The sequence below is a fragment of the Panulirus ornatus genome, chromosome 45 (genome assembly GCF_036320965.1).
Source record: "Panulirus ornatus isolate Po-2019 chromosome 45, ASM3632096v1, whole genome shotgun sequence".
Taxonomy (NCBI): domain Eukaryota; kingdom Metazoa; phylum Arthropoda; class Malacostraca; order Decapoda; family Palinuridae; genus Panulirus; species Panulirus ornatus.
Window position 1 is genome coordinate 265,192 of NC_092268.1, and position 24,456 is coordinate 289,647.

The 24,456-nt window shown below is 42.2% G+C and overlaps 1 protein-coding gene and 1 long non-coding RNA gene across 13 annotated transcripts in view; one reads left to right on the forward strand and one right to left on the reverse strand.

Moving 5' to 3' along the window:
- The window catches only part of LOC139762971 (uncharacterized), a 45,109-nt gene extending 22,085 nt beyond the window's left edge, over nucleotides 1–23,024 (reverse strand). Inside the window, exons 1-3 of one of the 4 annotated variants that reach the window (XR_011715916.1) lie at nucleotides 22,603–23,024; nucleotides 22,136–22,225; nucleotides 13,501–13,643 (exon numbers count right to left, since the gene is read on the reverse strand). This is a non-coding gene — a long non-coding RNA (uncharacterized lncRNA). The remainder of the gene's footprint in view (nucleotides 1–13,500; nucleotides 13,644–22,135; nucleotides 22,226–22,602) is intronic. The other 3 variants (XR_011715914.1, XR_011715917.1, XR_011715915.1) reach the window with 3 other exon arrangements.
- The window catches only part of IleRS (Isoleucyl-tRNA synthetase), a 415,824-nt gene that overhangs the window by 121,054 nt on the left and 270,314 nt on the right, over nucleotides 1–24,456 (forward strand). The window lies entirely within an intron of this gene.

Sequence of the window (24,456 nt, forward strand, 5' to 3'; positions counted from 1 at the left end):
GGTAGAGGATGTGTGGATCAGATGTTTGCTTTGAAGAATGTACGTGAGAAATACTTAGAAAAGCAAATGGATTTGTATGTAGCATTAATGGATCTGAAGAAGGCATATGATAGAGTTTATAGAGATGCTCTGTGGAAGGTTTTAAGAATATATGGTGTGGGAGGCAAGTTGTTAGAAGCAGTGAAAAGTTTTTATCGAGGAAGTAAGGCATGTGTGTGAGTGGGAACAGAGGAAAGCGATTGGTTCTCAGTAAATGTAGGTTTGCGGATGGGGTGCGTGACGTGTCCATGGCTGTTTAATTTGTTTATGGATGGGGATGTTAGGGAGGTGAATGCAAGAATTTTGAAGAGAGGGGCAAGTTTGCAGTCTGTTGTGGATGAGAGAGCTTGGGAAAAGAGTCAGTTGTTGTTTGCTGATGATACAGCGCTGGTGGCTGATTCATGTGAGAAACTGCAGAAGCTGGTGACTGAGTTTGGTAAAGTGTGTGAAAGAAAGCAGGGTAAATGTGAATAAGAGCAAGGTTATTGGGTACAGTAGGGTTGAGGGACAAGTCAATTGGGAGGTAAGTTTGAATGGAGAAAAACCGGAGAAAGTGCAGTGTTTTTGATATCTGGGAGTAGATATCTGGGCATAGATATCTCGGAGTTTATTTTGACAGTGGATGGAACCATGGAAGCAGAAGTGAGTCACTGGGTGGGGGAGAGGGCGAAAGTTCTGGGAGCGTTGAAAAATGTGTGGAAGGCGAGAACATTATCTTGGAAAGCAAAAATGGGTACGTTTGAAGAAATAGTGGTTCCAACAATGTTATATGGTTGCGAGGCATGGGCTACAGATAGAGTTGCGCGGAGTAGGGTGGATGTGTTGGAAATGAGATGTTTGAGGACAATACGTGGTGTGAGGTGGTTTGATCGAGTAAGTAATGAAAGGGCAAGAGAGATGTGTGGTAATAAAGAGTGTGGTTGAAAGAGCAGATGAGGGTGTTCTGAAATGGTTTGGTCAAATGGAGAGAATGAGTGAGGAAAGATTGACAAAGAGGATGTATGTGTCAGAGGTGGATGGAACAAGGAGAAGTGGGAGACCAAATTGGTGGTGGAAAGATGGAGTGAAAAAGATTTTGAGTGATCGGGGCCTGAACATGCAGGAGTGTGAAAGGCGTGCAAGGAATAGAGTGAATTGGAACAATGTGGTATATTGGGGTTTATGGATTTATCCAGGGCATGTGAAGCGTCTAGAGTAAACCATGGAAAGTTTTGTGGGGCCTGGATGTGGAAAGGGTGCTGTGGTTTTACATGACAGCTAGAGACTTGAGTGTGAACGAATGTGGCCTCTGTTGTCTTTTCCTAGCACTACTTCGTGTGCATGCAAGGGAAGGGGGTTGTCATTTCATGTGTGGCGGGGTGGCGATGGGAATGAATAAAGGCGGCAAGTATGAATTATGTACATGTGTATATATGCATATACATGTCTGTCCTGAGAGGTGCAACTGGAGGGATGTCTGATCATTATCTTGTGGAGGCTAAGGTGAAGATTTGTATGGGTTTTCAGAAAAGAAGAGTGAATGTTGGGGTGAAGAGGGTGGTGAGAGTAAGTGAGCTTGGGAAGGAGACTTGTGTGAGGAAGTACCAGGAGAGACTGAGTACAGAATGGAAAAAGGTGAGAACAATGGAAGTAAGGGGAGTGGGGGAGGAATGGGATGTATTTAGGGAATCAGTGATGGATTGCGCAAAAGATGCTTGTGGCATGAGAAGAGTGGGTGGGTTGATTAGAAAGGGTAGTGAGTGGTGGGATGAAGAAGTAAGATCATCAGTGAAAGAGAAGAGAGAGGCATTTGGACAATTTTTGCAGGGAAAAAATGCAATTGAGTGGGAGATGTATAAAAGAAAGAGACAGGAGGTCAAGAGAAAGGTGCAAGAGGTGAAAAAGAGGGCAAATGAGAGTTGGGGTGAGAGAGTATCATTAAATTTTAGGGAGAATAAAAAGATGTTGTGGAAGGAGGTAAATAAAGTGAGTAAGACAAGGGAGCAAATGGGAACTTCAGTGAAGGGCACAAATGGGGAGGTGATAACAAGTAGTGGTGATGTGAGAAGGAGATGGAGTGAATATTTTGAAGGTTTGTTGAATGTGTTTGATGATAGAGTGGCAGATATAGGGTGTTTTGGTCGAGGTGGTGTGCAAAGTGAGAGGGTTAGGGAAAATGATTTGGTAAACAGAGAAGAGGTAGTAAAAGCTTTGCGGAAGATGAAAGCTAGCAAGGCAGCAGGTTTGGATGGTATTGCAGTGGAATTTATTAAAAAAGGGGGTGACTGCATTATTGACTGGTTGGTAAGGTTATTTAATGTATGTATGACTCATGGTGAGGTGCCTGAGGATTGGCAGAATGCTTGCATAGTGCCATTGTACAAAGGCAAAGGGGATAAGAGTGAGTGCTCAAATTACAGAGGTATAAGTTTGTTGAGTATTCCTGGTAAATTATATGGGAGGGTACTGATTGAGAGGGTGAAGGCATGTACAGAGCATCAGATTGCGGAAGAGCAGTGTGGTTTCAGAAGTGGTAGAGGATGTGTGGATCAGGTGTTTGCTTTGAAGAATGTATGTGAGAAATACTTAGAAAAGCAAATGGATTTGTATGTAGCATTTATGGATCTGGAGAAGGCATATGATAGAGTTGATAAAGATGCGCTGTGGAAGGTATTAAGAATATATGGTGTGGGAGGCAAGTTGTTAGAAGCAGTGAAAAGTTTTATCGAGGATGTAAGGCATGTGAACGTGTAGGAAGAGAGGAAAGTGATTGGTTCTCAGTGAATGTAGGTTTGCGGCAGGGGTGTGTGATGTCTCCATGGTGGTTTAATTTGTTTATGGATGGGGTTATTAGGGAGGTGAATGCAAGAGTTTTGGAAAGAGGGGCAAGTATGAAGTCTGTTGGGGATGAGAGAGCTTGGGAAGTGAGTCAGTTGTTGTTCGCTGATGATACAGCGCTGGTGGCTGATTCATGTGAGAAACTGCAGAAGCTGGTGACTGAGTTTGGTAAAGTGTGTGAAAGAAGAAAGTTAAGAGTAAATGTGAATAAGAGCAAGGTTATTAGGTACAGTAGGGTTGGGGGTCAAGTCAACTGGGAGGTAAGTTTGAATGGAGAAAAACTGGAGGAAGTAAAGTGTTTTAGATATCTGGGAGTGGATCTGGCAGCGGATGGAACCATGGAAGCGGAAGTGGATCATAGGGTGGGGGAGGGGGCGAAAATTCTGGGAGCCTTGAAGAATGTGTGGAAGTCGAGAACATTATCTCGGAAAGCAAAAATGGGTATGTTTGAAGGAATAGTAGTTCCAACAATGTTGTATGGTTGCGAGGCGTGGGCTAAGGATAGAGTTGTGCGCAGGAGGATGGATGTGCTGGAAATGAGATGTTTGAGGACAATGTGTGGTGTGAGGTGGTTTGATCGAGTAAGTAACATAAGGGTAAGAGAGATGTGTGGAAATAAAAAGAGCGTGGTTGAGAAAGAAGAAGAGGGTGTTTTGAAATGGTTTGGGCACATGGATAGAACGGTTGACCAAGAGGATATATGTGTCGCAGGTGAAGGGAACAAGAAGTGGGAGACCAAATTGGAGGTGGAAAGATGGAGTGAAAAAGATTTTGTGTGATCGGGGCCTGAACATGCAGGAGGGTGAAAGGAGGGCAAGGAATAGAGTGAATTGGATCGATGTGGTATACCAGGGTTGACGTGCTGTCAGTGGATTGAATCAGGGCATGTGAAGCGTCTGGGGTAAATCATGGAAAGCTGTGTAGGTATGTATATTTTGCGTGTGTGGACGTTTGTATATACATGTGTAAGGGGGTGGGTTGGGCCATTTTTTCGTCTGTTTCCTTGCACTACCTCGCAAACGCGGGAGACAGCGACAAAGCAAAAAAAAAAAAAAAAATATGTCTATGTACATATATGTATACAATGAAATGTATTGGTATGTGTATGTGCGTGTGTGGACGTGTATGTATATACATGTGTATGTGGGTGGGTTGGGCAATTCTTTCATCTGTTTCCTTGCACTACCTCGCTAATGTGGGAGACAGCAAGAGTGGTTTGGGAATGTCTTGTTTGTAAAATCAGGGGTTGGTGAGAGAACAAGAGTAAAGGAAGGAGTAGCACCACTGAAGGAGAAATTGTGGGAGTATGTGATAAGAGTGTAAGAAAATAAACTAGATTGATATGGGTAAAACTGCAAGTGGTTGGAGAGAGATGGGTGAATATTGGTTCCTCTGCACCTGGTCATGAGAAGAAAGATCATGAGAGGAAAGTGTTTTGGGAGCACCTAAATGAGTATGTTAGCAGCTTTGATGCACAAGACTGGGTTATTGTGATTGGTGATTTGAATGCAAAGATAAGTAATGTGGCTGTTGAGGGTATAATTGGTGTACATGGGGTGTTTAGTGTTGTAAATAGAAATGGTAAAGAGCTTGTGGATTTGTGTGCTGAAAAAGGACTCGTGATTGGGGACATTCCCTCGGACAGCAAAAACGGGTATGTTTGAAGGAATAGTGGTTCCAACAATGTTATATGGTTGTGAGGCATGGGCTATAGGTAGGGTTGTGCGGAGGAGGGTGGAAGTGCTACAAATGAAATGTTTGAGGACAATATGTGGTGTGAGGTGGTTTGATTAAGTGATGAAAGGGTAAAAGAGATGGTAATAAAAAGAGTGTGGTTGAGAGAGCAGAAGAGGGTGTTTTGAGATGGTTTGGTCACAAGGGAGAATGAGTGAAGAAAGGGGAGAATGAGTGAGGAAAGATTGACAAAGAGGATATATGTGTCAGAGGTGGAGGGAACAAGAAGTGGGAGACCAAATTGGAGGTGGAAGGATGGAGTGAAAAAGATTTTTAGCGATCAGGGCCTAAACATACAAGAGGGTGAAAGGCGTGCAAGGAACAGAGTGAGTGATATACAATGTGATATACTGGGGTTGACATGCTGTCAATGGATTGAACCAAGGCATGTGAAGCATCTGGGGTAAACCTTGGAAAGTTTTTTGGGACCTGCATGTGGAAAGGGAGCTATGGTTTTGGTGCATTACACATGACAGCTAAAGACAGTGTGAACAAATGTGGCCTTTTGTTCTTTTCCCAGCACTACCTCACACATGCATTGGGAGAGGGGGGTGCCACTTCATGTGTGGTGGGGTGGCAACAGGAATGGATGAAGGCAGCAAGTATTGATATGTGCATGTATATATATGTATATGTCTGCGTATGTACATGTATGTATATGGTGAAATGTATAGGTATGTATATGTTAATGTGCTGAGAGGGGCAACTGGAGGGTGTCTGATCATTATCTTGTGGAGGCGAAGGAGAAGATCTGTAAAGGTTTTCAGAAAAGAAGAATGTTGGGGAGAAGAGAATGGTCAGAGTAAGTGAGCTTGGGAAGGAGACTTGTGTGAGGAAGTACCAGGAGAGATGAAGTGCAGAATGGAAAAAAGTGAGAGCAAATGACATAAGGGGAGTGGTGGAGGAATGGGATGTACTTAGGGAAGCAGTGATGGCTTCCGCAAAAGATGCTCATGGCATGAGATAGGTGGGAAGTGGGCAGATTAATAAAGGGTAGTGAGTGGTGGGAGGAAGTAAGACTGTTAGTGAGAGAGAAGAGAGAGGCGTTTGGAAGATTTCTGCAGGCAAGCAGTGCGAATGACTGGAAGATGTATAAAATAAAGTGGCAGGAGGTCAAAAGAAAGGTGCAAGAGATGAAAAAGAGGGCAAATGAGATTTGGGGTGAGAGAGTATCATTAAATTTTAGGGAGAATAAAAAGATTTTTGGAGGAGGTAAATGAAGCACATAAGACGAGAGAACAAATGGGGGGCTAATGGGAAGTAATAACAAGTAGTGATGAAGTGAGGAGATGGAGTGAGTATTTTGAAGGTTTGTTGAACGTGTCTGATGATAGAGTGGCAGAAATAGGGTGTTTTGGTAGAAGTGGTGTGTGAAGTGAGAGGGTCAGTGAGAATGGTTTGGTAAACAGAGAAGAGGTTGTGAAAGCTTTGTGGAAGATGAAAGCTAGCAAGGTGGCAGGTTTGGATGGTACTGCAGAGGAATTTATTAAAAAAGGGGGTGACTATGTTGTTGATTGGTTGGTAAGGATATTCAGAGTATGTATGGTTCATGGTGAAGTGCCTGAGGATTGGCGGAATGCATGCATAGTGTCATTGTACAAAGGCAAAGGGGATAAAGGTAAGTGTTCAAACTACAGAGGTGTAAGTTTGTCAAGTATTCCTGGGAAATTATATGGGAGGGTATTGATTGAAAGGGCAAAGGAATGTACAGAGCATCAGATTGGGGAAGAGCAGTGTGGTTTCAGAAGTGGTAGAGGAAGTGTGGATCAGGTATTTGCTTTGAAGAATGCATGTGAGAATTACTTAAAAAAAAAAAAAGATGGATTTGTATGTAGCATTTATGAATCTGGAGAAGGCATATGATAGGGTTGATAGAGATGCTTTGTGGAAGGTATTAAGAGTATATGGTGTGGGAGGTAAGTTGCAAGAAGCAGTGAAAAGTTTTCACCAAGGATGTAAGGCATGTGTATGAGTAGGAAGAGAGGAAAGTGACTGGCTCCCAGTGACTGCCAGTTTCCAGCAGGGGTGCGTGATGTTGCCACGGTTGTTTAATTTGTTCATGGATGGGGTGGTTAGAGAGGTGAATGCAAAACTTTTGGAGAGAGGGGCAAGTATGCAGTCTGTTGTGAATGAGAGAGCTTGGGAAGTGAGTCAGTTGTTGTTCACTGATGATACAGTGCTGGAAGCTGATTTGGGTGAGAAACTGCAGAAGTTGGTGACTGTAAAGTGTGTGAAAGAAGAAAGCTGAGAGTAAATGTGAATAAGAGCAAGGTTATTAGGTTCAGTAGGGTTGAGGGACAAGTCAATTAGGAGGTAAGTTTGAATGGAGAAAAACTGGAGGCAGTGTTTTAGACATCTGGGGGTGGATTTAGCAGTGGACGGAACCATGGAAGTGGAAGTGTGTCACAGGGTGGGGGAGGGGGCGAAGGTTCTGGGAGCGTTGAAGAATGTGTGGAAGGCAAGAATGTTATCTCAGAGAGCAAAAATGGGTATGTTTGAGGGAATGGTAGTTCCAACAATGTTATATAGTTGCAAGGCATGGGCTGTAGATAGGGTTGCGCGGAAGAGGGTGGATGTGTTGGAAATTAAATGTTTGAGGACAATATGTGGTGTGAGGTGGTTTGACCGAGTAAGTAATGAAAGGGTAAGAGAGATGTGTGGTAATAAAAAGAGCATGGTTGAGAGAGAGCAGAAGAGGGTGTGTTGAAATGGTTTGGTCACATGAAGAGAACGAGTGAGGAAAGATTGACCAAGAGGATATCTGTGTCAGAGGTAGAAGAAAGGAGAAGAGACGGGAGACCAAACTGAAGGTGGAAGGATGGAATGTAAAAGATTTTGAGCAATCGGGGCCTGAACATACAGGAGGGTGAAAGGTGTGCAAGGAATAGAGTGTATTGGAACGACGTGGTATGCCAGGGTTGACATGATGTCAATGGATTGAACCAGGGCATGTAAAGCATCTGGGGTAAACCATGGAAAGGCCTGTGGGGTCTGGTTGTGGAAAGGAGTTGTGATTATGGTGCATTACACATGACAGCTAGAGACTGAGTGTGAATGAATGTGGTCTTTTTGTCTCTTCCTAGCGCTACCTCGCAGGGGTTGGGGGTGGATGCTATTTCATGTGTGGTGGGACAGTGAGGGGAATGGATGTAGGCAGCAAGAATGATATTCCCTCAAAGGCCCAGTCCTCTGTTCTTAACGCTACCTCGCTAATGCGGGAAATGGTGAATAGTATGAAAGAAAGAAAGATGTATATATATATATATATATATATATATATATATATATATATATATATATATATATATATATATCCAAACCTGCTGCCTTGCCGGCTTTCATCTTCCGCAAAGCTTTCACTACCTCTTCTCTGTTTACCAAATCATTTTCCCTAACCCTCTCACTTTGCACACCACCTCGACCAAAACACCCTATATCTGCAACTCTATCATCAAACACATTCAACAAACCTTCAAAATACTCACTCCATCTCCTTCTCACATCACCACTACTTGTTATCACCTCCCCATTTGCGCCCTTCACTGAAGTTCCCATTTGCTCCCTTGTCTTACGCACTTTATTTACCTCCTTCCAGAACATCTTTTTATTCTCCCTAAAATTTAATGATACTCTCTCACCCCAACTCTCATTTGCCCTTTTTTTCACCTCTTGCACCTTTCTCTTGACCTCCTGTCTCTTTCTTTTATACATCTCCCACTCAATTGCATTTTTTCCCTGCAAAAATCGTCCAAATGCCTCTCTCTTCTCTTTCACTAATACTCTTACTTCTTCATCCCACCACTCACTACCCTTTCTAATCAACCCACCTCCCACTCTTCTCATGCCACAAGCATCTTTTGCGCAATCCATCACTGATTCCCTAAATACATCCCATTCCTCCCCCACTCCCCTTACTTCCATTATTCTCACCTTTTTCCATTCTGTACTCAGTCTCTCCTGGTACTTCCTCACACAAGTCTCCTTCCCAAGCTCACCTACTCTCACCACCCTCTTCACCCCAACATTCACTCTTCTTTTCTGAAAACCCATACAAATCTTCACCTTAGCCTCCACAAGATAATGATCAGACATCCCTCCAGTTGCACCTCTCAGCACATTAACATCCAAAAGTCTCTCTTTCGCACGCCTGTCAATTAACACGTAATCCAATAACGCTCTCTGGCCATCTCTCCTACTTACATAAGTATACTTATGTATATCTCGCTTTTTAAACCAGGTATTCCCAATCATCAGTCCTTTTTCAGCACACAAATCTACAAGCTCTTCACCATTTCCATTTACAACACTGAACACCCCATGTATACCAATTATTCCCTCAACTGCCACATTACTCACCTTTGCATTCAAATCACCCATCACTATAACCCGGTCTCGTGCATCAAAACCACTAACACACTCATTCAGCTGCTCCCAAAACACTTGCCTCTCATGATCTTTCTTCTCATGCCCAGGTGCATGGTATTGGATGGTATTGCAGTGGAATTTATTAAAAAAGGGGGTGACTGTATTGTTGACTGGTTGGTAAGGTTATTTAATGTATGTATGACTCATGGTGAGGTGCCTGAGGATTGGCGGAATGCGTGCATAGTGCCATTGTACAAAGGCAAAGGGGATAAGAGTGAGTGCTCAAATTACAGAGGTATAAGCTTGTTGAGTATTCCTGGTAAATTATATGGGAGGGTATTGACTGAGAGGGTGAAGGCATGTACAGAGCATCAGATTGGGGAAGAGCAGTGTGGTTTCAGAAGTGGTAGAGGATGTGTGGATCAGGTGTTTGCTTTGAAGAATGTATGTGAGAAATACTTAGAAAAGCAAATGGATTTGTATGTAGCATTTATGGATCTGGAGAAGGCATATGATAGAGTTGATAGAGATGCTCTGTGGAAGGTATTAAGAATATATGGTGTGGGAGGAAAGTTGTTTGAAGCAGTGAAAAGTTTTTATCGAGGATGTAAGGCATGTGTACGTGTAGGAAGAGAGGAAAGTGATTGGTTCTCAGTGAATGTAGGTTTGCGGCAGGGGTGTGTGATGTCTCCATGGTTGTTTAATTTGTTTATGGATGGGGTTGTTAGGGAGGTAAATGCAAGAGTTGTGGAAAGAGGGGCAAGTATGAAGTCTGTTGGGGATGAGAGAGCTTGGGAAGTGAGTCAGTTGTTGTTCGCTGATGATACAGCGCTGGTGGCTGATTCATGTGAGAAACTGCAGAAGCTGGTGACTGAGTTTGGTAAAGTGTGTGGAAGAAGAAAGTTAAGAGTAAATGTGAATAAGAGCAAGGTTATTAGGTACAGTAGGGTTGAGGGTCAAGTCAATTGGGAGGTGAGTTTGAATGGAGAAAAACTGGAGGAAGTGAAGTGTTTTAGATATCTGGGAGTGGATCTGGCAGCGGATGGAACCATGGAAGCGGAAGTGGATCATACGGTGGGGGAGGGGGCGAAAATTCTGGGGGCCTTGAAGAATGTGTGGAAGTCGAGAACATTATCTCGGAAAGCAAAAATGGGTATGTTTGAAGGAATAGTGGTTCCAACAATGTTGTATGGTTGCGAGGCATGGGCTATGGATAGAGTTGTGTGCAGGAGGGTGGATGTGCTGGAAATGAGATGTTTGAGGACAATGTGTGGTGTGAGGTGGTTTGATCGAGTGAGTAACGTAAGGGTAAGAGAGATGTGTGGAAATAAAAAGAGCGTGGTTGAGAGAGCAGAAGAGGGTGTTTTGAAGTGGTTTGGGCACATGGAGAGAATGAGTGAGGAAAGATTGGCCAAGAGGATATATGTGTCGGAGGTGGAGGGAACGAGGAGAAGAGGGAGACCAAATTGGAGGTGGAAAGATGGAGTGAAAAAGATTTTGTGTGATCGGGGCCTGAACATGCAGGAGGGTGAAAGGAGGGCAAGGAATAGAGTGAATTGGAGCGATGTGGTATACCGGGGTTGACGTGCTGTCAGTGGATTGAATCAAGGCATGTGAAGCGTCTGGGGTAAACCATGGAAAGCTGTGTAGGTATGTATATTTGCGTGTGTGGACGTATGTATATACATGTGTATGGGGGGGGGTTGGGCCATTTCTTTCGTCTGTTTCCTTGCGCTACCTCGCAAACGCGGGAGACAGCGACAAAGTATAATAAAAATAAAAATAATATATATATATATATATACAGAAAAGAAGAGAGAATGTTGGGGTGACGAGAGTGGTGAGAGTAAGTGAACTTAGGAAGGAGACTTGTGTGAGGAAGTACCAGGAGAGGCTGAGTACAGAATGGAAAAAGGTGAGAACAAAGGACATAAGGGGAGTGGGGGTTGGAATGGAATATATTCAGGGAAGCAGTGATGGCTTGCGCAAAAGATGCTTGTGGCATGAGAAACATGGGAGGTGGGCAGATTAGAAAGGGTAGTGAGTGGTGGGATGAAGAAGTAAGATTATTAGTGAAAGAGAAGAGAGAGGCATTTGGGACGATTTTTGCAGGGAAATAATGCAAATGACTGGGAGATGTATAAAAGAAAGAGGCAGGAGGTCAAGAGAAAGGTGCAAGAGGTGAAAAAGAGGGCAAATGAGAGTTGGGGTGAGAGAGTATCATTAAATTTTAGGGAGGATAAAAAGATGTTTTGGAAGGAGGTAAATAAAATGCGTAAGACAAGGGAACAAAGGGAACTTCAGTGAAGGGGGCTAATGGGGAGGTGATAACAAGTAGTGGTAATGTGAGAAGGAGATGGAGTGAGTATTTTGAAGGTTTGTTGAATGTGTTTGATGATAGAGTGGCAGATATAGGGTGTTTTGGTCGAGGTGGTGTGCAAAGTGAGAGGGTTAGGGAGAAAGCCAGCAAGGCAGTGGGTTTGGATGGATTGCAGTGGAATTTATTAAAAAAGGGGGTGACTGTATTGTTGACTGGTTGGTAAGGTTATTTAATGTATGTATGACTCATGGTGAGGTGCCTGAGGATTGGCGGAATGCTTGCATAGTGCCATTGTACAAAGGCAAAGAGGATAAAAGTGAGTGCTCAAATTACAGAGGTATAAGTTTGTTGAGTATTCCTGGGAAATTATATGGGAGGGTATTGATTGAGAGGGTGAAGGCACGTACAGAGCATCAAATTGGGGAAGAGCAGTGTGGTTTCAGAAATGGTAGAGGATGTGTGGATCAGGTGTTTGCTTTGAAGAATGTATGTGAGAAATACTTAGAAAAGCAAATGGATTTGTATGTAGCATTTATGGATCTGGAGAAGGCATATGATAAGAGTTGATAGAGATGCTCTGTGGAAGGTATTAAGAGTATATGGAGTGGGGGCAAGATGTTAGAGGCAGTGAAAACTTTTTATCGAGGATGTAAGGCATGTGTATGTGTAGGAAGAGAGGAAAGTGACTGGTTCTCAGTGAATGTTGGTTTGCGGCAGGGGTGTGTGATGTCTCCATGGTGGTTTAATTTGTTTATGGATGGGTTTGTTAGGGAGGTGAATGCAAGAGTTTTGGAAAGAGGGGCAAGTATGCAGTCTGTTGTGGATGAGAGAGCTTGGGAAGTGAGTCAGTTGTTGTTCGCTGATGATACAGCCCTGGTGGCTGATTCATGTGAGAAACTGCAAAAGCTGGTGACTGAGTTTGGTAAAGTGTGTGAAAGAAGAAAGCTGAGAGTAAATGTGAATAAGAGCAAGGTTATTAGGGATAGTAGGGTTGAGGGACAAGTCAATTGGGAGGTAAGTTTGAATGGAGAAAAACTGGAGGAAGTGAAATGTTTTAGATATCTGGGAGTGGATTTGGCAGCGGATGGAACCATGGAAGCGGAAGCGAATCATAGGGTGGGGGAGGGGGCAAAAGTTCTGGGAGCGTTGAAGAATGTGTGGAAGTCGAGAACATTATCTCAGAAAGCAAAAATGGGTATGTTTGAAGGGATCGTGGTTCCGTCAACGTTATATGGTTGCAAGGCATAGGCTATAGATAGAGTTGTGTGGAGGAGGGTGGATGTGCTGGAAATGAGATGTTTGAGGACAATATGAGATGTGAGGTGGTTTGATTGAGTAAGTAATAATAGGGTGAGAGAGAGGTGTGGTAATAAAAAGAGTGTGGTTGAGAGAGCAGAAGAGGGTGTTTTGAAATGGTTTGGTCACATGGAGAGAATGAGTGAGGAAAGATTGACCAAGAGGATATATGTGTCAGAGAGGAGGGAACGAGGAGAAGTGGGAGACCAAATTGGAGAGGGAAGAATGGAGTGAAAACGATTCTGAGCAATTGGGGCCTGAACATGCAGAATGGTGAAATACGTGCATAGAATGGTTTGGAATGATGTGGTTTACTTCGGGTCGACATGCTGTCAATGGACTGAACTAGGGCATGTGAAGTATCCGGAATAAACCATGGAGAGGCCTGTGGGACCTGGATAGGGAGCTGTGGTTTTGGTGCATTACACAACAGCTTGAGAATGAGTGTGAGTGGATATAGCCTTTTTTCGTGTTTCCTGTGAGGTGGGATGGTACCGAGAATGAAGACAAACAAGCATGAATATGTATATATGTATATGAATATCCCTGGGGATAGGGGAGAAAGAATACTTCCCACGTATTCCCTGCGTGTCGTAGAAGGCGACTAAAAGGGGAGGGAGCAGGGGGCTGGAAATCCTCCCCTCTTATTTTTTTTTAATTTTCCAAAAGAAGGAATAGAGAAGGGGGCCAGGTGAGGATATTCCCTTAAAGGCCCAGTTCTCTGTTCTTAACGCTACCTCGCTAACGCGGGAAATGGCGAATAGTTTGAAAGAAAGTATATGAATATGTATATGCATATATGTATGTATATATACAAGTGGATGGGTCTTTCTTCATCTGTTTCCTGGCACTTCCTCGCTAATGCAGGAAACAGCGATCAAGTATAATTCAGACATGACTGCATTCCTACATTCACTGCAGTTACCTACCTTTCATATTCCTCCCTGCATTTCTTCTAGTTCATCTTCTGGCTTGCCATTACTTTTACCTCTACATTCTTCCTTGCACCATGCCTCCACCGGACTCCTGGCCGAAGTATTCTGATGAAACGCTTGATGACCATGGTACGTACCTGCAAAATGTTCAGTTTTATAGCAAAATCAATGGATATAATTACAATACATCCAGGCTGTTATATTTGAGTAATAGTCATAAGGAAACATAATGGATGGGATTGTGTCATTTTGTTGTATATGTGGATTGTTTCTAGCGTAGGAATATCAGTAATTGCCATTTTGTCGGAAAAAGTATGTTTTTTTCTTCCAGAAACTTCATATGATTTGACGTTATCAATATTTTTTCTCCCTTTTGCAGGATTGGTTCTGCTTGAGACCTTCAGGAGAGCAGTGTTGATGATGGCACCCACTCTGAGGAAGAAGGTTCAAGTGTTCTCCATGGAACATAAATGTCCATCTCATCAGGACTTCATAAAGGAGGAGTTGGGGGTGCTCCCTATGGTTACACCCCTGGTATCATATGTACATTGTCATGTTTATCCCCACCAGAAATCTCTCGACAACAATAGCATCAGCTGGATGGGCAGGAGTGAAGATGGGAGCGGAGCAATTGGTTGCAAGAAGATACTAATCAATTTTCCTCTTTACGTGACAGATTGAACAGCAACAGCAGCAGCAGCAGTAAGGGGAGGATGAGAGTTTGGCACGAGAATGAAGCAAGAGTGTGGGGTACAGGGAATGCTAATTCTATTTGTGTTTACAGACTGAGAAGCAGCAACAGTGGCAGCAGCGGCAGCAGCGGAGTAGCAGGAAGGGAGTTGGTTTGGGTGGGAGGGGGGTGGAGGAGGGTGGGCGGGGGGTGCGGGAAGGTAGGCAGGGGGATGGGTGGGTGGGGGGGTGGGGGGCAGGGGGGTGGGGGAGAGGGCAAGGGGGGAGGTTTGGGAGGGGGGTAGGGGAAGAAGGGAGGGGGTAGTAGGAGAGTGGGAGGTGTGAGAGGGAGGGAAATAACCCCCCATGCTCTACCCCCACTGCTGCAGCAACAAGAGCAGCAGCAGCAGCAGGTTTAGGTAGTGAGGGGGTGAAGGTAGTGGTGGTCTGGTATAGCAGGTAAAGGGTAATAATAATCTTTGCTTTCAGTATGAACACTTCCACCACCCTACAGCAGCAGCAGCCACTGGAAGAGAGAGACAGAGTACTAGTCATCTTTGCTTTTAGCTTGACCATCAGCAACAAATCTGCTGAGAACATCAATATCTAATGGTCTTGCTTTACATCTTTCAGATTGTGAAGTGGCTGTGAGAGGGAGGGAGAGAGAGAGGTCCAGGAAACAGGCTGCAGTGATGAGAAGACCCAAGAATACATTTGATGTATACATTTGATGTAAAAATGAAAAGATCAATAAAAAAATGAAAGGGAGATACATATTTCATTGATCCACAGTACAATGAACTTAGAAAAATACTTATGAAAGCACTGATCAGAAAAATGAGTCTTTGATAGATACTTATGAACTAAAGCCAAGTATTGGAGTTATTTATGAAGAAATTTAATACAATGGGACTTAGATGAATTCTTGAGTTATAAATACTTAGGATAAATTCAACATACTTATATTGTGTAAAGATTAGCCTCCTACTTAAGTCTAACTTATATAATTAACTAATTTCTTAGTATAAAAGAGACACAGTAATGTGTGAGAGCTCAAGTCCCCATTATGTCATCATTTACTGACTTAGTACTTTATTGAAAGTTTATAGCAGGTTTTATCTTACAAATTTACTTAATTACATGCCATTATCTCTGGCAGTTATCAAAGTTATTCTATTTCAACTTCAGTAAACCTTAGTGTGCTCCTTTCCCCACTTATTCTCAGTGATGGGCAATCTCATAGCCTGTAAATTTATAATCATCCCCTGTAATTAATGTGCCATTAGACATCTTATGGGATAATTTAATTGTAATGCCCATGTAATTAGCTTCCTTATGTACTTCTAATGCTTCCCTAATAGCATCCATTAGGTAACTTCAACATTCTGCTATGGGATCTCATAAGGTGATTACTCCCTCAGTCTTACTGCAGCTGCCCTTTAATCAAATATAGCCAGCTCACTTGTAGTTTAAGCTGCTAAGCATGTATGTCATTTGGTGCAAGGGAGTTAATGAGACAGACAGCCAAATATCTTTAAAATTTCTTCATTGGTTTTTCTTTAAGCTGTTTAGGATATAAGTGCTCTACAGCCAATTTCCCTAATCTTTATTATTTTGGAATTCATACAAAATGTACTTTTAGCAATATGAAGCATTTTTACAGACTTCAGTGATTTTTAACAAGATATACAAATTCAATGATCCAAGTTTCTTCAGTGCAACTGCATACAGATTTACATTGCAGAATTTCCTTTTTCATAAAGCACTGTAGAAAGACTCATCTTTACAACCATTCCCTCATCGTTGCATAATGCATCCTGTATAATTTTACAAGTGACAATGTACATCTTAAAAAAAATATACACGAATAAGGTGTCAAGGAATAACATACACCAATTTCATTGTTAGATAGCTAGTAAGGCGGTTAATTCAAAATGATCTATCAAGGCAAGGGTTACTTGGGGAAAAAAAATTCATATTGGTTTCATTTACATGTTTTTTAACACATTCCTTTTCTTTGGCTTGGTACAAGATTAGATAGCAGGAAAAGCTTTATTATTTGGCTCGGATATGCAAAATCACTGGTTCCACAAAAGGTCCCCCAAGATATTTCACTGGAATTACTTTAATGACGTGAAAATATATAAATTGATCAGTATTGGACCAAAGATCAGTGCATCTCATGTAGTTTAAAGCCATTCATACAGGATCATCTTTAGCTGCCATTGTCTGTCCCCAGGATCCCCTTGCACAACACAGAGGGGAGGGGACCACCAAATAAAGAGGTATTGTGGTGATATGTAGTCATCCTTGTGAGGAAAGTAAACAATGGAGGAGTAAATGTACAGCATCTTCAGTGGGGAAGCTGCGTCTTGGACATGCAGGACCTTGCAATATTTCCAAAGGGAACTTTGGTAGAGTCCAGAACACACAAGATTTAATAATTTTCATATTTGAGGAGTTTAGTTTCAAGTGGACATGTGCCTGGGTTGGAATCATTGCCTATTAAGCCATCAATTTGTAAATAATCTATGTTTTGTCAATATACTGCATTTCTAGGGTAGGGAAGAGGGTACTACAAGTACAGTTTACAGCGATTGAGAGCAGAATTGGGTTTGTCAACATCGCAACAAGATTTCCTGTTCAATTCTACCAGAAAAATTCTACAAGCATAGAGGATAAAAGTAAACAAGGTGGATAAAAGTCTGGTTACTGTATGCTTTTCCACAGTGAAATATTAGAGCTTTCCAGTCACTTAAAATCTACATTATAACTTTTACTCAAACTATCATCCTTGTTTCTGGATGGCAGACAATATGAAGTGGTTTTCACAATTGATTTATACAACAGAATAATGACATTTAATCTTAAAAATAGTTTTTGATGCAAAATACAAACTGTCGTCATTGCCATCATTCAATGACGACAACTAAAGCTTTATCCAACATGTTACATGCTTCCCTGAACAAAAGAAAAATTGCCACTTTCTCTTCCTAACACAAATACCTGTCCTTCTCACCATCATTCACCTTTTGAATTTACCTCCAAGAATGTAGAGGTAAAACTTGGTATGGTTAGCACAGTTACATGAGTGACGCATGGTGAATGAAAAGCAATTTTGTCATATCTCCTATATAAAGATATGTAAATTAATTGATAGGCAGGTAAAAGAAAGACTTGTGGATGTTCATGTGCTGAGAGGGGCAGCTGGAGGGATGTCTGATCACAATCTTGTGGAGGCAAAGGTGAAGATTTGTAGAGGTTTCCAGAAAAGGAGAGAGAATATTGGGGAAAAGATAGTTTGGAAAAGTAGCTTGGAAAGGAGACTTGTGTGAGGAAGTACCAGGAGAGATTAAGTGTAGAATAGCAAAAGGTGAGAGCAAATGACGTGAGGGGAGTGTGGGAGGAATGGGATGTATTTGGGGAAGCAGTGATGGCTTGCACAAAAGATGCATGTGGCATGAGAAAGGTGGGCCAATCAGAAAGGGTTGTGAGTGGTGGGATGAATGAAGAAGTAAGGTTGTTAGTGAAAGAAAAGAGAGGCGTTTGGACGATTCTTGCAGGAAAGTAGTGCAAATGACAGAGATGTATAAAAGAAATAGGCAGGTGGTCAAGAGAAAGGTGCAAGAGTTGAAAAAGAGGGCAAATGAGAGTTGGGGTGAGACAGTATCATTAAATTTCAGGGAAAATAAAAAGATGTTTTGGAAGGAGGTAAAAATAATGTGCATAAGACCAGAGAACAAACGGGAACATCGGCAAAGGGGGAGTTAACAAGTAGTTTTTAAGCAAGGAGGAGATGGAGCAAGTATTTTGAAGGTTTGTCGAACGTGTTTGATGACAGTGGCAGATATAGGGCGTTTTGGTCGGGGAGGTGTGCAAAGTGGTACAGGGGCTGAAAAAGAGGGCAATTGAAAGATGGAACGAGTGTGTCTGTAAACATCGGGATAATGTTTCGGAAAGATTTAATATTTCATGAAAACAAAGCAACTGGGAACTTCAGTGAAGGGGCCAATTAGGTGGTAACAGGAAGTGACGAGAGATCGAGTATTTTGAAGGATTGCTGAATGTTTGATAAGGCGGCAGAAGTAGGCTGTTTGGGTCAGGGAAGTATGTGAAGTGATCCGGCCATGGAAAAGAGTTTGGCGAAATAAGAAGAGAAAGTGAAAGCCTTACATGTGATGAAACATAGCAAGGTAGCGGAAGTGATGATATTGCAGATGAATTTCTTATGACAGGACGATTGTTGTAGATTGTTTAGATAGGATTTCCAATGTACGCATGGATCATGGAGAGGTCCCCAAAGATTGGCAGAATGCATGTATAGTGCCACAATGTAAAGGCATGTGGGACAAAAATAGAGTTTTCAAAATACAGAGGTACAAGAGGTTTGTTAAGCATGCGTGGTAAGCTGTAAGGAAGAATGGTGACAGATGGCAAAGGCAGGTACAGAACAGCACACTGGGGAAGAGCAACATGGTTTCCCAAGTGGTAAAGGATCTATGGATCAAGTGTTTGCATTAGACTGTGAAAAACAAATATGGGTATGTGGCATTTATGGATATGGATAAAGAATTTGATAAGGTTGACATACTTTGTGGATGGTCTTACAAATACTTGGTCTAGGAGGAAGCAGCCAGAAGCAATGAAAATCTATGATGGGTGTAAGGTACATGTGTGTGGGTGGGTAGGAAGAAAGGAAAGTGGTTCCACATGAAGGTTTATGTTATGGGTCTGGAGTGTCACTATGACTGAAGTGGTAGGAAGATAAATACAAAGGTCTTGAACAGAGGGGCAAGTATGCATTCTGTAGGTAGTGAGGGCCTGGGAAGAGATTCAGTTTGCCGATGACACAGCAGTAGTGGCAGATTATTAACTGAAACTGCACAAGCTGGTGACCGAGTTGGTATTGTGTGTTAAAGACGGCAGTTGCGAGTAAATGTCAATAATTGCATGGTTATTAGGTTTAGTAGGATAGAGGGACAGGTTTGCTAGGGTGAAAGTACGAATTGAGAAGATTTGAATTGTCTCAGTTACCCGTGTGGTGTGCGCGTGCATGCATACATGCATGGGTATGTGTGCTCATGCATACGTATGTGTACATGTGCATGGATGTGTGTGCATGCATGCATACATGCACACGTATGTGCACATGCATACATGCACGCATAAGTGCGCATGCATGCATACATTCACGCATGTGTGTGCATGCATCCATACATGCACGCATATGTGCACATGCATGCATACATGCACGCATATGTGCGCATGGATGCATACATGCACGAATATGTGCGCATGCATGCATACATGCACGCATATGTGCGCATGCATACATGCACGCATATGTGCGCATGCATGCATACATGCACGCATATGTGCACATGCATGCATACATGCACGCATGTGTGCGCATGCATGCATACATGCACGCATATGTGCGCATGCATGCATACATGCACGCATATGTGCGCATGCATGCATACATGCACGCATGTGTGCGCATGCATGCATACATGCACGCATGTGTGCGCATGCATGCACGCATGTGTGCGCATGCATGCACGCATATGTGCGCATGCATGCACGCATATGTGCGCAAGCACACATACATGCATGCATGCTTGTGTGCATGTGCATGAGGGGAGGGGCAAGAAACAAGAACGAACTTCTTATACCAAGAGCTGCAATTACTACACTATACTTCTACAGTCTATCCCTTGCTACTTTTCAATTAGAAAATATTTTACTACATACAGTGCACTAATACATCCACTGCAATCTATGCTACAATACACATGCAGTATTAATGAAATTAAAAAAAACATGCACAATATCATATCTAAATTGATAAACCATAGTCGTCAGTCAAGTCAGTCCATCAAACAGCTGTTTGTTTCTGCCGGAGTCATTACACACAATACCAAGCAGTGAAAGTAATCAAGATGAGAGATGGTGCACTTCAGCAAAGAAACAGGGATGTTCTGGCCGAGTGAAACAAAGCTCAAGGATAAACAGTAAGAATGGTTTGGAAATGCCATTGCAGTAAATTCAGGGGTTGGTGAGTGGATAAGATCCAAGGCAGTAGCAGCATTACTCCTGAAGTTGTGGAGCCATTTGAAAGAATAAGAAATTGAATTCTAGAATGATGTGGGTTGATTATTATTGCTCATGCACCTGGCAACATGAGTTTGGAAGTGCATGTTAAAGAAACTGATCAAATGTGAATAAAAGCAAGGTTATTAGCTTTGACGGAGTTGTGAATGTGAATGAAGAAAAATTGAAGGTGAAGACTGGACATGGCAGCAAATAGAAACGTGGAAATAAAGGGAATCATAGGGTGGGTGAGGGTGTGAAGGTTCTGGGAGTGTGGAATGTTTGGAGAGAGAGATCATCTAGGAGGGAAAAAATGGTTGAAAGAATATTAGTTCCAGCAACGTTATATGGATAAGGGTCATGGGGTATAGATAAGGATGTGCAGAGGGTGGTGGATGTGATGGAAATGAAATGCTTCATAAGAACAATATGTGGTGTGAGGTGGTTTGATTAAGCAAGTAATGAAAGGGTAAGAGAACTGTGATAAGAAGTGTGGTTAAGAGAGCTGAAGAGGGTGTGCTAAAATGGTTTGGGTATATGGAGAGAATGAGTGAGGGAAGGTTGACAATGAGGATATATGGGCCAAAGGAGTATGGAACAAAAGAACTGGAAGACCAAGTCAGAAATGGAAGGATGGAGTGAAAAGACTAAGCAATCAAGGCCTGAACATTCAAAAGGGTTAAATGAGTGTACAGGATAGAGTGAACTGGAATTATATGGTATACTGGGGTCAACCTGCTGTCAATGGATTGAACCAGGGCATGATTGAGCAAGTAATGAAAGAGAACAGATAAAAAATGTGGATGAGACAGCATATATGGAGAGAACAAAAGGAAAAGTTGACAACGAGGATATATGGGCCAGAGGTGGATGGAACAAGGAAAATGCAGAGACCAAATTGGAGATGGAAGGATGGAGTGAAAAGATTTTGAGCAATCAAGGACAGAACATTCAAGAGGGTTAAATGTGTGTGCAGGATAGAGTGAACTGGAACTATGCGGTTTACTGGGGTCAACCTGCTGTCAATGGACTGAACCAGGGCATGACTGAGCAAGTAATGAAAGAGTAAGAACAGTGATGATAAAAAGAGTGGTTGAGAGAGATGAAGAGGGGATGCTAAAATGGTTTGGATATATGGAGAGAACAAGAGGAAAGGTTGACGAGGATATATGGGCCAGAGGTGGATGGAACAAAGAGAACGGGGAGACCAAGTTGGAGATGGAAGGATGGAGTGAAAAGATTTTGAGCGATCAGGGCCTGAATATACAAGAAGGTGAAATGCATGCAAGGAATAGAGTGAATCGGAATGATGCGGTATACCAGGGTGGACAGGCTGTCAATGGATTGAACAAGGGCATGTGAAGTGTCTGGGTTAAACCATGGAAAGGTCTGTGGGGCCTGGATATGGAAAGAAAGCTGCAGTTTCAGTGCATTATACATGACAGCGAGAGACAGTGTGAACGAATGTGGCCTTTTTGTCTGTTCCTGGAGCTGCCTCACTAGATGGGGGGAAATGGTATTTCATGTGTTGCGGGGTGGCAAAAGGAAATGGATGAAGGTGGCAAGTATGGATATGTACATGTGTATATATGTATATGTCTGTATGTACATACATATATATGTTGAAATGTATATGTATATATGTGTGGGTGGGTTGGGCCATTCCTCGTCTGTTTGCTTGTACTACCTCGCTAATGCGAAGAGACAGTGGTTAAGTATAATAAATACATATATATTTTCAGAAGTATCTAATCTCATGCCTTGAAAGCCATTTTCTATTGAATGCATTTTGTTCAATAAACACTCAAATCTTGCAATTAATATTGGTCTCCCTTAAAACAATTTTCAATATATATTAACCAATTACCACAAATCATTTGTTATATCCATAGCAGTACCAACAATGCTATTGAAGAAAATTTCTTTTTCCAAATTGCTGGTGTGCTACACAGTGTACCTGAAAGTCAATGCTAAATATTAATTTCTACAACTGAGCAACAGAAAGTTAAATCAACTATTCAACAAAGTTCAAGAATGTTTTCTTCCATAATTTAATTTTCAACTTAAATCTTTAATATATAGACAAGATCATTTTTATGTGCAAGAAAATGCTCTCTAAGCTCTGTTAAGTATGTTTTAACATAAGCCCTGCTGGACCATATCAATGATAGTCTTCATTGCATTTACAACTATTTAAGAATAATCTTTCGATGAACTTCCATGCAAGTAAAAATCTTATTCTTGCTGGATTCATTTTATAGATTTATCACTAAATCCTCAAGTATTTGGAAGACTGGTAAACTAAACTAAACTTACAGTTATACAAAAGCATACTTCTATTATCAACTAAGTTCTCTCGAGTCTATGATGACCATGTAAAGTATCTTCAAACATAAGCAACACTGGACCATATCTATGAAAGTCTCTCGATCGCATTTACAACTATGATTCAAAAATTATCTTTTAATGAACTTTTATGCAAGTAAAAATGTTATTCCTCATTCAAAAATTATCTTTTAATGAACTTATTTTCTATTTTTATATATTTTGCTTTGTCGCTGTCTCCCGCGTTTGCGAGGTAGCGTAAGGAAACAGACGAAAGAAATGGCCCAACCCACCCCCATACACATGTATATACATACACATCCACACACGCAAATATACATACCTATACATCTCAATGTACACATATATATACACACACAGACACATACATATATACCCATGCACACAATTCACACTGTCTGCCTTTATTCATTCCCATCGCCACCTCGCCACACGTGGAATACCATCCCCCTCCCCCCTCATGTGTGCGAGGTAGTGCTAGGAAAAGACAACAAAGGCCCCATTCGTTTACACTCATTCTCTAGCTGTCATGCAATAATGCCTGAAACCACAGCTCCCTTTCCACATCCAGGCCCTACACAACTTTCCATGGTTTACCCCAGACGCTTCACATGCCCTGATTCAATCCACTGACAGCACGTCAACCACGGTATACCACATCGATCCAATTCACTCTATTCCTTGCCCGCCTTTCACCCTCCTGCATGTTCAGGCCCTGATCACTCAAAATCTTTTTCACTCCATCTTTCCACCTAAAATTTGGTCTCCCACTTCTCCTCGTTCCCTCCACCTCCGACACATATTTCCTCTTGGTCAATCTTTCCTCACTCATTCTCTCCATGTGCCAAAACCATTTCAAAACACCCTCTTCTCCTCTCTCAACCACGCTCTTTTTCTTTCCACACATCTCTCTTACCCTTACATTACTTACTCCATCAAACCACCTCACACCACACATTGTCCTCAAACATCTCATTTCCAGCACATCCACCCTCCTGCACACAACTCTATCCATAGCCCACGCCTCGCAACCATACAACATTGTTGGAACCACTATTCCTTCAAACATACCCATTTTTGCTTTCCAAGATAATGTTCTCGACTTCCACACATTCTTCAAGGCTCCCAGGATTTTCGCCCCCTCCCTCACCCTATGATTCACTTACACTTCCATGGTTCCATCCGCTGCCAGATCCACTCCCAGATATCTAAAACACTTTACTTCCTCCAGTTTTTCTCCACTCAAACTTACCTCCCAATTGATTTGACCCTCAACCCTACTGTACCTAATAACCTTGCTCTTATTCACACTTACTCAACTTTCTTCTTTCACACACTTTACCAAACTCAGTCACCAGCTTTTGCAGTTTTTCACATGAATCAGCCACCAGCACTGTATCATCAGCGAACAACAACTGACTCGCTTCCCAAGCTCTCTCATCCACAACAGACTTCATACTTGCCCCTCTTTCCAAACACTTGCTTTCCATCCACCTCCTAACACGCCCATCCATAAACAAATAAAACAACCATGTAGACCTCATAACACCCCTGCAGCAAACCTACATTCACTGAGAACCAATCATCACTTTCCTCTTCTTCCTACACGCACACATGCCTTAAATCCTCAGATAAAACTTTTCGCTGCTTCTACAACTTCCTCCTCCCACACCATATAATCTTAATACCTTCCACAAGTAACTCTATACAACACTAACATGATGCCTTCTCCAGATCCATAAATGCTACATACAAACCATTTGCTTTCTAAGTATTTCTCACATACATTCTTCAAAAGCAAACAACCTGATCCCACACATCCTCATAACCACTTTCTGAAAC